Source organism: Nelumbo nucifera, chromosome 1 (assembly GCF_055504915.1).
Source record: "Nelumbo nucifera cultivar China Antique chromosome 1, China Antique-T2T, whole genome shotgun sequence".
Lineage (NCBI taxonomy): Eukaryota > Viridiplantae > Streptophyta > Magnoliopsida > Proteales > Nelumbonaceae > Nelumbo > Nelumbo nucifera.
The window spans coordinates 25,437,981-25,454,842 of record NC_142649.1 but is presented as its reverse complement, the minus strand read 5'-3'; positions in this window follow the sequence as shown (position 1 = coordinate 25,454,842).

Sequence of the window (16,862 nt, the reverse complement as noted above, 5' to 3'; positions counted from 1 at the left end):
TCAAAGAAGTAGAAAGAAAATAATTTGGGATTGCTTGTAAGAACTTTTGATGAGCATACTGCAACCATCTTGAGACAATAGTTTATCCTTCCACCTTGAAATTTGTTCGAGATTTTATCCACAATTAGTTTTTAATTCTCCTTGCAATAGCATTGATACTTGAAAATAGGAGCTCAAATATTTATCCAAGTTACTCATAATCTTCACTCCCAATATGGAAGCAAGAATTCTTTTGCATCGCCTATGAATAATAGGACTAAAGAGGATAGAAGATTTTTTAACTTAATCAATTGTCCCAACCACCCACTAAAAGTGTCCAAACACTCCTTGGTTCCTTGAAGCTTAGATGTAGAGACCAGACTAAAGAGTAAAATATCATCTATAAAAAATAGGCGATTCTCTACCAAATTTGATACCTTTAAGGGTACCCATTTTTTTGTTTTTGCTTGAAAGGAGGCGGAAAACACATCTAAAAAAATATTGAAAAGGTATGGGAAGAGGGGGAGCCCTTGCCTCAATCATCTCTGTGGTTAAATTAGGAAGCAAGGAACTCCACTCAACATCATTTGCATGGAAGAACAAGCAATACACCAATAAATTAGCTCACAGAAGTGTGGAGAGAATCCTTTGAGTTGTAAACATTTAAAGGCAAAATTCCACTACATATGATCATTCTCCTTAGAGAGATCAATCTTAACTAGGAAATCTCCATGCCTTCCTTTCTTCTTTTATAGAGAATTAACAGACCAGGAGCAATAACTTTCCTATCTGTAATATGCCTACCAAGAGTAAAGGCATTTTGTGTAGGGGTGAGGAGATGAGATATGATGGGTTTTAGCCTACGAGTTATAACTTTGGTAACAATTATAGAACATTTTCTTGAAATGAGCTCTACTTAGTCAATTAGAACGTTTGCTTGAAATAAAGGAGATACATTGGAGACAACACTCAAAGTGTCATTAGCTCTTAGCCGGGGAACGAAACACTAAGTTTTTCACTCCTTTGCTAATAATCATAGATGTAAAATAACATTTCGTGGTTGAAAGATCTTGATGGATATTGGACGGATGATCAAGTTACCATTGAAAGGTATAATCAAAATTTTTTCAGATTTATTTTGTTCATCTCATCCAGATCTCTCTTCTCTCACTAGTGACATTCTACCTTCTCAAACATCAAAGAAAATAGAATGTGTTTTAGCACCCATTCCATCAGAGGGGGAAATTCCAATGGTGCTTATAGAGATTGGTCCTTTGAAGGCTCCAGGACCTGATGGAATATCATCTTTGTTTTATCAGAAATGTTGGTCTCTCTTCTAAAAAGAACTAGTGTCTTTCATTCAAGATCGACCTTTCTGTGAATCCTCCAAATATAACTTCCATTAATGCCATAGATGTTGTTCTTGTACCAAAAAAAATCAAGGAATTCATGTTTGAAACAACATATACTAGGAAATTATAAATAATATTTACATTATTCAAGTCAAAGTAATAGTGCAAAGTTGTAAATATAATCAATTATTAAACTACTAAAAGGGTGCTTTATATCTTTACTTTTCCTTTAAGGTTTAGTTTGTTTGCAATGTGAATTTCATTTTGCACTAGTGTAAATTTTGCTTTACTTTTGCTTCAGATTTGGCATAGTTTATTTGTTTGTAAGAAGTAAAATGATGTGACCGCTACCTTTATATGAAAGAGGACGAGAGTAAAAGGAAGGTTGCTTCACTTGCTTATTTGGTGTGAGGTATGAAGGGGTGGACACAAATTGAGATTTTCACAAGCTGTTTGAGCTCGGCTCATGAAAAGTTGATTCAGCTCGGCTTAAACCAAGCTTTGAGCTGAGCTTGAGCCCAATATATAGGCTTGTTTGTTAATCGAGGCAAGCTCGAGTCTAATGAATCTTGGCTAATGAAGCTCACAAGCCTAATCAAAACTTATATTATATATATCATTTTTAATTATATAATAAATAATTATTTTATGTATAAATTGACCTAAACTTTATTTCATGTCTGTAGCTCGAATTGAGCTTGAGCCCAAACTCAAGGTTAATATTATTTTTGCCAAGTCGAGCTTGTATATCTAGATATTTAGTTTATTTCAACTCAAATCTACCCCTAGCATGGTGTTGTAGTCCACATTCTATATGAACGGGAATTGAGGTAGGAGGAAGATGGTGCAAATTTTGCATCAGCTTGTAGGATTCAAAATTTGTACTTCTAGTGAGAGCAAAAGAGAAAAGTACAAATAGGTAGAATGTATATTCGGATTCAAAACTAATAAGGTTCATTTGTTTGCAGTGCAAGTTTTATTTTCACTAGTGCGATGCATGGGAGTGCAAATAGGTAGAGTGTACATTTTGGTTTACTTTTTCTTCATATAAGATTTTGTTCTATTTGTTTTCGAGAAATAAAATAGGAAGTAAAATGTAGTCACCACTTATATATGAAAAATGAGTGAGGTAGGAAGCATGATGATGTGGTCTTCACTTTGTATGAGAGAAAATTGATGTAGGAGGAACACAGTGAAAATTTTGCATCAATATTTGAAATACAAAATTTGCATTGCTAATGAGTACACATACACATTTTGTATCAGATATGAGTACAAATTATAGTTACAAACAAACAGATGCAAATTTGAACCAGGTTTGAAATTGGTATTCAGTTTAGATTTACAGTACAAACAAACGAAGCTTAAGTCTCAGTTTGGGAAGAGTGCAAGTACAAGTATACATGCAAAACCTTGTGTAGGGCATTTCTGAACCATGCATGTATTTGCACTGAATATATTTGTATTAACACTCTTCCTAAACTGAGCCTTAAATAATAATATATAATACAAGGTTTTGCACTTTACATATTTGTATTTGTAGTCCTTCCAAACTGAGCCTAAAGTTGTGTTTGGTTGCAGTGCAATTTTATTTGCACTAGTACAAATATATAGGAGTGCAAATGAAAAAATAAATGCAAATTTTGGTTTAATTTTGTTTTGGATTTTACTTTATTCTACTTTGTGTATTACTCTACTTCATTTTTATTGCAACCAAACAAAATAAGTAAATTTTGAAATAAAACTAAATCAAAACTTGTACCCAAATAATTTGCACTACCATAATTTTGCATCAGTGAAAATTCATTTGCACTGCAACCAAACATGGCCTAAAGGGCAAAAATATAGTTGAAAATCAATAGTTATATTATACAATAAATTGTATGGTTAATATTCTCCTCGTAGCTTATTTATACACTCTTTATTAGGCTATGATTGGTTTGATAATACAAGAGAAACAAAAATTAAGGTAGGTTGTGCTTGGTACCATTGCAGTTTCTGCCCTAAACATTTTAGGTTGATTAATATAAACTGTTGAGAGATATGTATTGTCACATCATTTTTAAGGTACCCCTATTTTCACCATAAATAGCCTAAATAATAAGTAAATACCAATTTATATTGTGATCAATCCAAAATGTTTCAATCGAAACAATAATATGGTGCCAAAAACAATGTAAGTTGAGGGAAAGTTAAGATAGATTAGATCCCCAAAAATAGATATATTAAGTACCCACATAACAGATCAGATCAAATTGCACCAAATTATATCGAACTATAATAAATAGATCTATAAAGTAAAAAGGAAAAGTATCCAGCTCCAACAGACCAAATCTAAAGCATGATCCATTGGACCTACATACATTATTAATGAAGAATGTAAGGAATCCTTTTGAACAACTCCTACACCCCAATCAAGGAAAAGGAAAACCAAGGAAGAAAGAGAAAACAAAAAGCTTCCCTCAGGCCAAACTCCTTGTTGCTGTCGTTGTTTTCTTTCTTTTATATATATTTGTCAAAACATATTGGTATTAATAGTGGCTTGGAGTTTATCTTATGCTTTCATAATAATACCACCATAAGGCTCAATTTGAAAAGAGTATGTACAATATAAATACATACAAAATAATACAATATACAAGGTTTTACACTATATATTTGCATCTTTGTGTGTCAAGATCAACAGTGCGTAGTAGGGCTCATATATGTCTTCAATGAGCCTTCCATTTAGGGGTAAATATAACAAAAGATATCAAGTTAGTGACGGCTTGAGGGGTCCTAACATCTCTCTCTCTCTCCTTTTCAGCCACTTTAGACATTGTCTGGCATGTGAACAATATCTCAATTATATATACTAAAAAGGCTTAGATTAAGTAGACCGATAGAGCGGGTTGAGATAGGCAAATGGTTGGGTTGGGTTGGGTTGGGTAAGGGTGAATACCAATCCACCCATATTGACCCACTAACCCATCATGACCCATCATCAATCCTTGTTAAAGAGTCATAACCTACCTTAACCCTAACCCATCCATATTGACACATTTGACGCATCTATATTGACCCTTAACTATCCTCACCTATACTGACCCACCTACCCTCACCTATAAATACAAAAATGGGTCGGGACGGCCCGTATACCCGAAATAATAATTTTTAAGAGGAACATCTCTCTCGAGGTTGTCACGTGGTAGAAACGGGTTGAATTGACCCGTATACCGAAAATAACAAATTCTTGAGAGGAACATCTCTCAAGACTGTCACATGGCAGAAATGGGTCAGGGCAACCATATACTCATATATAACAATTTTTAAGAGAATAATCTCTCTCAAGGATGCCACGTGAAAGAACCGGGTTGGGTTGACACGTATGCCAAAAAGAAATGTTTTGAGAAAATCATTTCTCTTAAGACGACCACGTGACAGAAATGGGTTGGGTTGACCCGTAAATCCAAAAAAACATTTTTGAGAGAATCATCTCTCTCAAGACTGCCACGTGACAAAAAACGGGTAAGGTCAACCCACATACCCGAAAATGCAAAAATTTAGATAAATGTAGAAAATGCAAAAAAATACCAAATTGCAGAAAATTCAGAAAATACTAGAAAATTACAAAAAATACTAGAAAATTATAGAAAATGCAGAACTTTTGCAGAAAAAATGCAAACAATACTACAAAATTGTAGGAAATGCATGACAACACCAGAAAAAATGCAAAAATTATGCGGAAAAGAACAAAAAAAATATAGAAAATGTAGAAAAATATCAAAAAATTGAAAAAATGTAGAAAAATACAAAAAAATTGCAAAAAATGCAGAAAATACCAAAAAAATACAAGAAATGCAAAAAGTGCATAATTTTTATAAAGTGCTTTTATGCTTTCATAAAAGTAGTTTTATAAAAGTGCTTTCGTAAAAGTACTTTTATAAAACTGCTTTTATGCTTTCATAAAAGTACTTTCATAAAGTGCTTTTATGTAAAAGTGCTTTTCTAAAAGTACTTTAAGTGCTTTTCACAAAAGTGCTTTCGTAAAAGTACTTTTCATGTAAAATTTTATTTGAACACGAAATTTAATAAAAGCTTTTTGATTTCATTTATAATCAAAAAATAAAATGTGACATGGTAGTTTAGATTTGTAATGAGGTGTGTGCGCGCTAAGAGACTTGAGTTCGAGTCACTTCAACTATTGTATTTTTGAGATTTGGCAAGTATGGACCCAACCCATCCTGACCCGCGCGACCCAACCCACCTTGACCATAATGGGTACTAGAGGTGCCTGCGGCCCGTGCAAAGTGTGGGCTATGCTGGGCTGGCCCGCGGGCCATCATGGGTTGTGCCATCCTCCCTAGGGATAATTTGGGGGGTCAGCCCAGCATGGCCCATGGCCCAAGCCCGTACGGGCCTGTGCCATGGGCCTGGGCTGGGCGGGCTACAAGCTGTGCCTGCTAGGCCACGGGCCGGGCCTTGGGCATGGACCGAACCAGGCCAGACTGTTCTTTTTTTTTGTGTTGTTTTTGATATTTTTTATTTTTCTTATTTCTTTGCTAAGTAAAACTAGAATATTTAACTTTCCTTTGGGAACTATTTGAAAAAATAAGGAATCTAATAAAGAAATGAAAAAAAAAATACTTAACCAAATAAGAAGTTAGAGAGACAAAGACTCAAAGTGAATAAAAAATTGGAAGAAAAATAGGAAATTTATTTCATTTAAATTTGAATGATACGAAGTATACAATGGTTGGATAAATGAAATATGAAAATTGGAAAGTTGAATAAATTAACAAAATGGTTACAAATTGAAAATAAAAATTACGTTATTAAAAAAATATCAAATAAAATAAATAAAAAAATACAATAATTTGTAAAAATGCTATACAACCATTGAGTATACATAAAATATTGACTTCATCATTTTCTCTTATTGTTCTTGACTTTGATCATCTACTTCAAGTGAAACATCAGGTGTAGTGTGATGCCCTCCTTTGTCTTATAATCTATCTTCAGCATCCAGCCAATCTTTACAATAGATGCACATCTCTAGTCTTTCATCATTCATACAACTTTTCTTGTCGTCCAATACCCTAGTACCTGCACTTAAACAAGACTCCAATAGAACTGTAGACGCCGGAGGGGTTAGTAGATCACATGCCATGGCAGCGAGAACTAGAAATTTTTTTTGGATCACTCCACTAGGCTAAAATATCAAAATTATTTGTTCCCTCCAAGGTGAAGGAAGAATCGCCTAAAGTAGAAAAATTTGCTTGTAAATAAAAATTAAGTTCAGTAAATGAACTTGTTGTCGAGGCAGTGGATTTCTGCCTCTTATTAAATTAAAAAGTTTTTCTCTTCCACTACTGCACTCAAGTTCAGAAGTGGAAGATTATACAAGTTGTAGAATTTTTATTATTCCCTATTACTTCAGATTCATATATACCATACATTTCAAATAATAAACTATCAATTTCTTCTTTTTTATTTCCAATTTCAATATTCATATTTTCACAATATGTTTCAATTAAAATATCTAAACTATCTTTCCTAATCATATGATCTAATATTGTAGCTAAGCAATAAAAAAGAGAAATGTTCTCCCAATATTTTTTTTAAGTTTATTTTCCATTATATCAACAATACTTTTAAATTGTAGATTCTTTCTATATTTTGCAAAACAATCACTAATCATCATTAATTGATAAGTTAAATTACAACTAGTTAGAAAATAAATACCCAATAATTCATTAGTTGATTCATATATTTTTTTTAAATTCTCTTATATAAATTGTCATTTCCTAGTCTTCCTCAAATATAATATCAATAGGCATTTTTGCATTATAAAAATCACTAAGAATTTGTTTGTGAGAAATACAACTTTCTAACATAGCATAGGTAGAATTTCGTCTATGTTCACCATCTAATATAAAATGTTTATATTTTAAATCATAATTTTGACATAAGTATTTAAATTCTTGTTTCCTTGCTCTAGAACTTTTAATATATATAATACAATTTCTAATTTTAGAAATATGAGTAGAAATAATATTTAAAGCATCCTAAATACATAACTTTAAGATGTGGCATGCACATCTGATATGAAATAATTTACCATTTAAATATGGTTTTAATTGAGATTTTAAAATATTTATTGTTGAATCATTATTACTAGCACTATCAAAACTTATAGAAAATAATTTATTGTCAATTCCATAAGCATGTAAAGTATTTAAAATACTTGCAACAATAGCTGAGCTAGTATGTGGCCATTCAAGCCTAGTAAAACTTAAAATTCTTTTATTTAAAAGCCAATTTTCATTAATAAAATGATGGGTAACACAAATATAACTTATGTTAAATTTAGAAGTCTAAATATATGAAGTAATTGCAATTAATTTTAGAATTAAGATTTGATAACATCTATATATATATATATATAATAGTAAGCATTGTTTATCTTGATTAGATTAATAAAGTTGCACACTATTAGAGAGACCATTTGGTTTTCCAAGGTCTCTTATTTTAATGCATGTTATTATTACATTTAAAAAAGACATTTAAGAGAGAGAGAGAGAGAGAGAGACCTTTGGGTTCTTCAAGGATTCTTATTTTAATGGATGTTATTATTACATTTAAAAGAGAGAGAGAGAGAGAAAGAGAGAGAGAGAGAGAGAGAGAGAGAGAGAGAGAGAGAAAGAGAATAGTAATAATATAAATCAAATAATATAAATAGGTTGAGGTTAAATAATCAAAAAATTATTAATTTAAAATTCCACTAAACTTTCACTAAAAATAAATATTAACAAAACTTAGTAAATATTAAAAATGTGTTTCAATTCCACTTAAAAATCAAACTTAATATACGCAAATAAAAATAACAAATTCAAATATAAAAATATTAATTGATAACTTATGAGTTGAGACCTTTATTATGCATAATGAACTCATTAAAATGATAAAAATTAATGAAAAATTAAAATTCAGAACCCATTTTATTAATAGTATTTTATTGCAAAAATTACTGAATAATAATGAAAAATACCAACAATTAATAAAAAATAATAAATTTGAATATAAAAATATTAATTGATAGTTTTAATAATATTATTAGATAACTTTGTATTAATGCATTTTTAATTAATTAATTAATAATTTTTATGAGTTGAGACCTTTATTGTGCATAATGTGCTCATTGAAAATGATAAAAATTAATGAAAATTTAAAATGGAACATGTTTTATTAACACCAGTTTATTGCAAAATTACTTATATGCAAAAATTACTAAATAATAATGAAAAAATACCAACAATTAATTGAAAATCCAAAAAATTCTAAAAAACCAAAACATAATAAAAATAATAAAAATATATAAAATTACCAATATTTTGTTTTAATAAGGGTATTTACTAAAAATAATTAAAAAGTATAATTAATAGTATTTTATTATTAAAAAATACCAAAAATTATTGAAAAATACCCAAGCCAAAAATTATTGAAAAATAGTTGTATTTTTTATTAACTATGGTATTTATTTAGTTATTTAATTTATTTTTAATGAAAGTAAATGCAAATTAATTTTGTACTGACTTATATTAAAAAATAAATGCTGGAAATACTGAAAATTATTGAAAAATACTTATATGCAAAAATTACTGAATAAGAATGAAAAACACCAAAAATTAATTAAAAATCCAAAATTTTGAAAAACCTGAAGCTTAATTAAAAATACTAAAATTATTTAAAAAAATTAAAGTAATTGTATTTTATTGCAAAAAATACTGAATAATAATGAAAAAATAATGCATTTTAAATGTTAATAGTAATATAATTAACAATAATCATTTTTAAACTATAATTAACAGTATTTATAATTTAAGCTATAAATAGTATAAAATTACATTTACTTAGTTTTAGCCAAGAAGTTAGCAATATTTCTGACAATATGATAATTTCTAGGCTTTACTGTATTTTAAATAAATACAGTAATTTAATAATTATAACATTTTAGTATCTAACAATATTTTAATAATTAATAAAAATTAAGAAACCGTTTATAAATTAAGCAACTATTAGGTCTATAATTTTTCAAGCTCAAGCAACTATTTTCTTTTGAGTTAGGTCTACCTGAGATATGCACCATGCCCACACATTATTAGGGATAATTAGATTCTAAGTCTAATTGGGTGTCAAACTTTTGGAGTCGAATGATGGCTTTAGCGGATAGGGCCCAAGCTAAATAACCCCTAACAAGCTCAACTTAAAAGTTATATGCATATATGGTAAATATTATTATATAATATTTAAATAAAAAAATTTATATTAATATATATATAATTGTTATATATGTTTTTATACTAGACTATAATTAAATAAAAAATTTAATTTGTAAAAGATCATAGTTTTATAATTAACATGGGCCTCTTTATAAATAGAAAATGTCTAAGCCCGAGCCCGAGCCCGGCCCGACCATCGGGCCTAGATCTTGAGCCCAAGCCCAACCCTTATATAAAGCCCAAAGCTCGAGCTTGAGCCCGGAGCCTGATCTGTACACAAAATGTCTTATTTTTAGTATACTTTTATAAATTAATATTATATTGATTTAGTAATAATTTAATAAATTAATAAACTAATTTATATTTCCTAATAGTAAATTGATATTTATTAATAATTTAAGAAGAATATATATATTTATTATATATAACATAAGTACATTTTTATATATGTAATGGTTTTGGCCAGGCTTATTTCAGAAAGCTCGAGCTCGAGCCCATGGGTGTGAAAATTTGTCCAAGCCTGAAAAATAACGGGTCAAGTCGGGCTAGTTGTCGGACTACCCAGCCCATGAATAGGTCTAATTGTACATATAAACAATTGTATACATCAAAAAATCATAAGAAATAAAAATTTAAACATCTTTTTCAATTTTTTTAAAAATGGACCTTTCATTGCTTGGCCCAGTCCATGGCCTGGCTTGGCCCAAGGCTCGGCCCATGGAGCAACTCAGCCCACATCACAGCACGGGCCCAGGATGCCTCGTGGGCCAACACGACACGACCCACCCCTTGTATGGGTCGTGCTGTGCTACACCAGCACGACCCGATTTACACCTCTACTTAAACCCACCTAATACTGGGGACAGGGTGGGGAAATTCGAGGATTCCCCATCCTTGATGAGGAGTGGGGTGCCTTGCCCCAAAACTCGCTTGACAATGAGGAGTGGTTGCCTTGCCCTTAACCCATTTTACATTAGGGATGGGGTAGGGATGGAGTAGAGTGTCTTGACTATGGAGCAGGGATAGGGATGGGGTGCCTTGCCCTAAACCCGCCCCGTTGTCATTCCTATATAATTGTTAATTATTAGTGAAATTAATAAAAATGTTAGTTTTTGTAATTGTAGGTGTGGTGGTCAGGCTACGTTCGAGGGTCTCCTTGAAGGACGAAGAAAGACCAGGTACAGGTTGAGGGTTTGGAGATTAGGGTAAATGGAAGTGATAAGGGAGCAGGGTAGGAAGATTGAATGATTCGAATGATGAATTCGTTATGAGATGGTCTCTCATTTATAAGGAGGGATCCTGAGGTCCCGAAAGGAAGGCATTGAAAAAGTTTGATTCCCATTAGGAAATGGAACATTAGATTCGTTGTCGGTCATTAAGAAGCACTGCTAGGGCTTTGCCACGTGTCTTATGAGATCTCTCAAGGACTGACTTTCCTTTCATCAAAGGATTCTCATAATCCACGTGTGTTACTTCCTTTCGTGACCTACTTAATCGACGTGGCGCTGGTGACGTCACTATCTAACATGTGTATTTTATTAAACCTTCGTGGTGCCTAATCACGCGCATGACTTAAAGTTTTATGTGTGGTCGATATTTAATTTGGTTAACAGTGATCCATGATTTTGTAATAGACTCAGGTTCATCACAAAATTGTGTGTAATCGAAGTTCATCGCAGAACTACACGCATCCGAGGTTTATCATAGAACTGCGCATGTCTAAACTTCATTGCAGGTCCACATCAATCAGTATTTATTCTGACTTGTGTCGAGTACAAGTTTATCGTGGACATGCAATGAGTCATATGCCCATCGTAGTCATTCGATGTGTTGTAAGCTCATTGCAGGTAACCGATGAGTTATGGACTCATCGCAAGCATCCATGTGGTATCAATTTATTGTCTTCTACACTTTGATGATCTGAGCAAGCACTATGTACCCACAATAATTATTTTTATTTATTTAAAGTTAATGAAAATTTTATTTAAAAATAATAACAATTATTAAAATTACTACAAATTATTAATAAAACTAAATTTATTAAAAAATATTTATTCATATTAAATGAACAATAATTATTTTCTATAATCAACATTAAATGAAAAATGCAATTATTAAAATTTTAAATATTGACAATAACTTTTAATACTTTTAGTTAATTAACAACAAATTTTGATTATTAATTTAATATTAATTAATAGTAAATAAAATTATTAAATCTTTCATATTTCCTGTGCATCGAACGAGGTTCCCGTTAGTATAAGTTAAATTTTGTTTATATGAATAAAAATTTTTCAAAGCATCTGATCTAATAGTATTCCTAGAAACTTTTTTAAATTGTGGATTTACAGAATTAAATAACCATTTTTCAAGTTTAGTATCTTCAGCTAACAAAAATGGTTGTCTAGTATGTACAATGTATTTTGCTAATTCTTGCCTCATTTTTTCTTAAGAATATTTAAAAGTACCAAAATCCTCCCGCCCAATTTGTATTTGTGTTGTTTCTCTCCCTTCTTCTTCTTCTTCTTCTTCTTCTTCTTCTTTCTCACGGGTGAGTAAATGTTTGCCCAAATGGCCAGTACCACCCTTGCTACAATAGGTAAAGTCTTTCCTGCATTTTTAGGAAAATAACTCTTTTTTCCCTTCCCCTAAACCTCCTATACTTTAAATATTTTCCAAATTGAGCTAATCGACTTAGTGGCATTCTTTTTCTTTAACCTAGTATCGGTACTAGGGGTGGAAGTTCTGTCAATATCAATAGCATCCATATTGGAGCTAACACTACTATGTCGTGACTGAATATCGTCGACATTGAACATGTTAGGGAATTGGTTTTGGGAGGAGCCAACCATTTCTTTTAATTCTAAAAACATAAAATTAATTTAATTGCACTTACCTGGATTGTCGGTTCAAAATCCCAACTTGATTTCAATGGGTGAAGCCTTTCCACTCCAAAGTCCAAGAGTCCTAAATTCTAACTTAAGTACTTGAGCTATTGAGCAAGCCTTATTCTTGTTGAAATTTCAATAAAGTTGAGAATTGGAGAATCAAAGAATGTATGAGAGATCGAGACTTGAGAGAGTATGAGAACTAGAGAAGAGATTAAGAGAATTGTTGAATTGGTGTGATCACAATGGTGGAGGATAGGGCTATTTATAGGAATTGAAAATAATTCAATTTCCTAAAATACCCTAAAACTAGTCATTTTTTAGTTGTTGGGAGGGGTGTTTTGGTCATTATAAAGTTATTTATCACTTTACCCAAAATGCCCTCCAAACTAGATGTTGGGGGGCATTTGTGTCATTCTTTCTCCCCCCAAAACCAAAATACATAAATGCCCCCCAAAAGCTGAAACTAGTCGTTAGACACCCCCCCAATGACTAGTTCATCAGGCAAGTCGAGCATAATCTTCTATGGGCCCACGAGCCATGTTGTGCCGGTTGGTGATGGGTCGTGCCGTGGGCTTGGTCGTGCTGATACATGGGCCTTGGGTGGCACAACACTCTCAGTCATGCCGTGTTGTATCGGCCCATGGACTTGAAACCCCAAGCCCAACATGGCGTGGACCATCATGCCGGGGCTAGCACAGCCACATGCCATCGCACCATGCTGCGCTGAGTTGATCCAAACCTGTGGACCAGCCCGATTTACACCTCTGATGGGTATCCTCGACTCAATTCACCCTGACTCCTTTTTACTGACTCTAATGGATTACTCGACCCATACTAATCGCCAATAAAATGGATGGATTAATGGGTTGGGGTCAAAATTACCACCCTAGTTGAGAGGTACCCCAATTAAGAGTTATAACTTCTAACATATATAAATGTCAAATAAAGGAGTCAAGGCCACCATGGCGTTGATAGGCTGATAGTCTCTTTTTAATGCCTTGACTAGGCCACCTTTCTGTGTGCTCACGTGTTGAGGACAGAGATTGGACTTGGTAGGGCACAGGAATGGGATGTTTCATAGCCTCTTATATCCATTGTTTTGTTAAACTGGGCCATATAGAGACAATTGACATTGACCAGATGTGATTGTAGTGAACGTCTGTCGTCTCTATTCATATCTTCTCACCAATAATCACATCGACTCCCATACCCTACACTCCCACTTTCACAGAAGAAAAGTAAAATGTTACCCTTGATCTTCACCAGTGTTTAGAACTCAATATGTAGGAGTCTGGAAATGCTCCTTACAACGACCTCACATGTTATGTCCGTACAGTGAGAACATCTCCCGATTTATTATTCATGGAAATGTTTCTAACACACGGTGGAATGTGGTTGTAAGGTCATTGTGAAAAACGCTCTTGGGGAACAGATCCCAATTCAGCTAGCAAGAAGATTGAGTTAACATTTTCCTCTATTATCACATAATGTTATGTGCTTTCTCTTTCTTTGGCCCGGATAACATTTTCCTCTATTATTACATTTATCCTTGTCTCAATTACTTATTCATGTTTTTTATAAGAGCATTTTAGTTTAATTAATTTTATCATTTTCACCTTTTAAGTGGGAAAGTAATTTATCCAACTATAAGAAAAAGAGTAAAGATTTGTTTTGTTTGTAGTCAGGATTGGAATTAAAATCCTTCAGAATCCAAATGTTTTATTAACCCTTGCCTGTTTGGTTTAGGCTGGAACTGAAATTGGAATCAAAATTGACAAGAATGGATTCTCATTCTCAAGGGAGGGAGAGGGAATGGTCATTCCTCAAATCTGGGAATGTTATCCCACCAAGGATGAGAAGCTTTGAGGTGTGTCTGAAGACACCATCTTTAGAATGTTATTTGCCCCCAATCAGTTCCACTGAGTTTGTTGCTTTGTTACAGATAAATTTGTTCTTAGGATACAACAGAGTCTTGGGCGAGAATCTACAACCAGCAAAGTTGAAGAGTCTTCAAAAAAACCTTCTGTGAGACTGTAGCAGATTGAACTGAGAGAGACATGAGTGATTTCGGAAAACTTGTGTGTGCATTTGCTTAATTCACACTCCTTAAATAATTTCTGAAGAGTCATGGAGCAAAAGAGGGTGCTGGTTCAGAAAAAGGCTCCTTGAACAGTCACATTAAAAAGGTGGTTAATAGTTAATGACTATTAGCTTTGAATAGTGCCTTTTGATCACACCTGAATCGTGACTGTTGAAACATCAATTGTTAACTTCGCACCAAAAATCGAAGTTGTCCTTCGCTAACAAAGTATGCCTCATTGCGTCACACACACGCACGCATGCGCACTGCGCGGTAATAAGCCTCCATACTCTCCTCTTTATTTCTAAGGAGTGTAAATAATCTCCTATTTAAAAATTTATAACAAGTTTTATAATTTTCCAATGTAGAACAAGTTGAATACTGGTTTTAGTAAGAGAAAAAACTATTTTCCAAGTCTTGTGTGCAAGTTTGTTTTTCATGTAATTGATCAATCAAACCCCATTCGATTTAATCTCTAATGAGATTAAAATCCAACACCCCTATTACTGTAAATCAAATGGATCCCAAGTCTTTTCAAGATAAATAACCAAAAAACATAGGGATACAATTTGCAGGAGGCCCCACCTTTAGCCCTAATCGACCTAGCGAGCAATTTTATGCAGGATGGACTTGGATTTTCTGTCATTGGCATGGGCATGGGCCTAAAAGTCTGAGTTTTTTAATTTTTTTGGGAGGGATCAGGCCTAGCCCTTACATAGCACAAACCCAGCCCGACCTTATCCCAATCCAAGCTTGATTTTATACACGTATGTATACATATATAGACACATATTTTGCATACATATGCATACATGCATGCCATATACACATACATGTATGTCAATTTTTAGTGTGATCTGGACTCAGGTTGGATAATACGGACTTGATCTCAGGCTTAAACTTGAGGCCCAATTCATAGAGTTGGCCTGGGTTGAACTAAAACTTGGTCCAGCCTGCCCAAGTTGCACCTAAAAAAACACATCAAAAGAAAATTAACTTTTAGTGGACTTCACAACACAATTTTCTTAAATAAATGTGGGAAAATCAATCAACTTTCCCAATTGACCAACATCCCCCAACTTACTGGTAAAGGAACGGAGCTTTTTTCTTTCCCCTTTTCAACTTCAATTTTACGTATTTTTTTTTTTTCTTTTTTTTTCTGTTCTTAATTGTGTAGATGTTGTTTCTAGCTCGGCTCCAACCCATACGAGAACTTTTAATTTTCTTGGTCCATGATGGTCCTTACATGGAATGGTCCATTACTCCATAGTAGAGCCAACGCAGAGGGACAAAGCACCAAACAAGAACCTTCTAGACTGTGGAAGGGGGCCCATCAAATGACCAATTCACGGTGTGTAGCAGAGATCTCCCTTGATTTAAAGTTAGTTTCTCTCTCTCTCTAGTTTTTATTAGGGTCACGTACTGAAACACCCCCTATAGTTCCACTAATTTACTAAAACCTATCTTATAGTTTGTGTTTTAGTAAAATATCATTTATGGTTTGTAATCAATTTACTTAATCAACCTTCTATTAGATGAAAGTAGAAAATTACAGTTTTAACCCTGACATCTATTTAAATAAATTTAATCAAAGGAAAATAAAAAACAAAAATACCATTTTTGTCCCTTATAAAACATGGACTACCACTCTTTTTTTCTCTATTTCGTCAATTTTGTTTTCTATACAAAAAAGTGTTACGAGTACTTTTGGATTAAACAACCATAGATCCATACCCTTGAACATTTTCCACTCAATTTAGGGGTACTTTTGGAATAACAACCATTGGTCCATGCCCTTGAACATTTCCCATTTAGCTTAGGTGACCATATTACTATTTTCAGATGACAAAACAAATAGTTTTTAATGAAAAATCGATTAAGTAAATAGGTTGCAAACTATACAGTAAAAGCAAACTATAAGATAGGTTTAAATAAACCGATGAAACTATAGGGGGTGTTCTAGTAAGTGACCCCTTTTATAAAGAGATGTTAAGGTGGTTATACAAAACAAAGTAATAAAGAGTAATGGCATTCTACTCAAATAGTTCTTTATATCAGTGAAATATAATGGTTCAAGGGGATAGACATATGCTAAATTAAACCCTTTCATTATTCTCAATTTTCTTTAAATAAATTCTACAAGCCATTAAAGGAATGCCCGTTAATTAAGTTACAGAGGGTTTTTTCTGTAGATCAATTAAATTGCAAGCTTCCTACCAAAAGGCATAAAAATGAAAATCATCAATAACAGTTGATGATATACAAATGTTCTGGGGCCAGTTCCATAGCAAACAAGGAA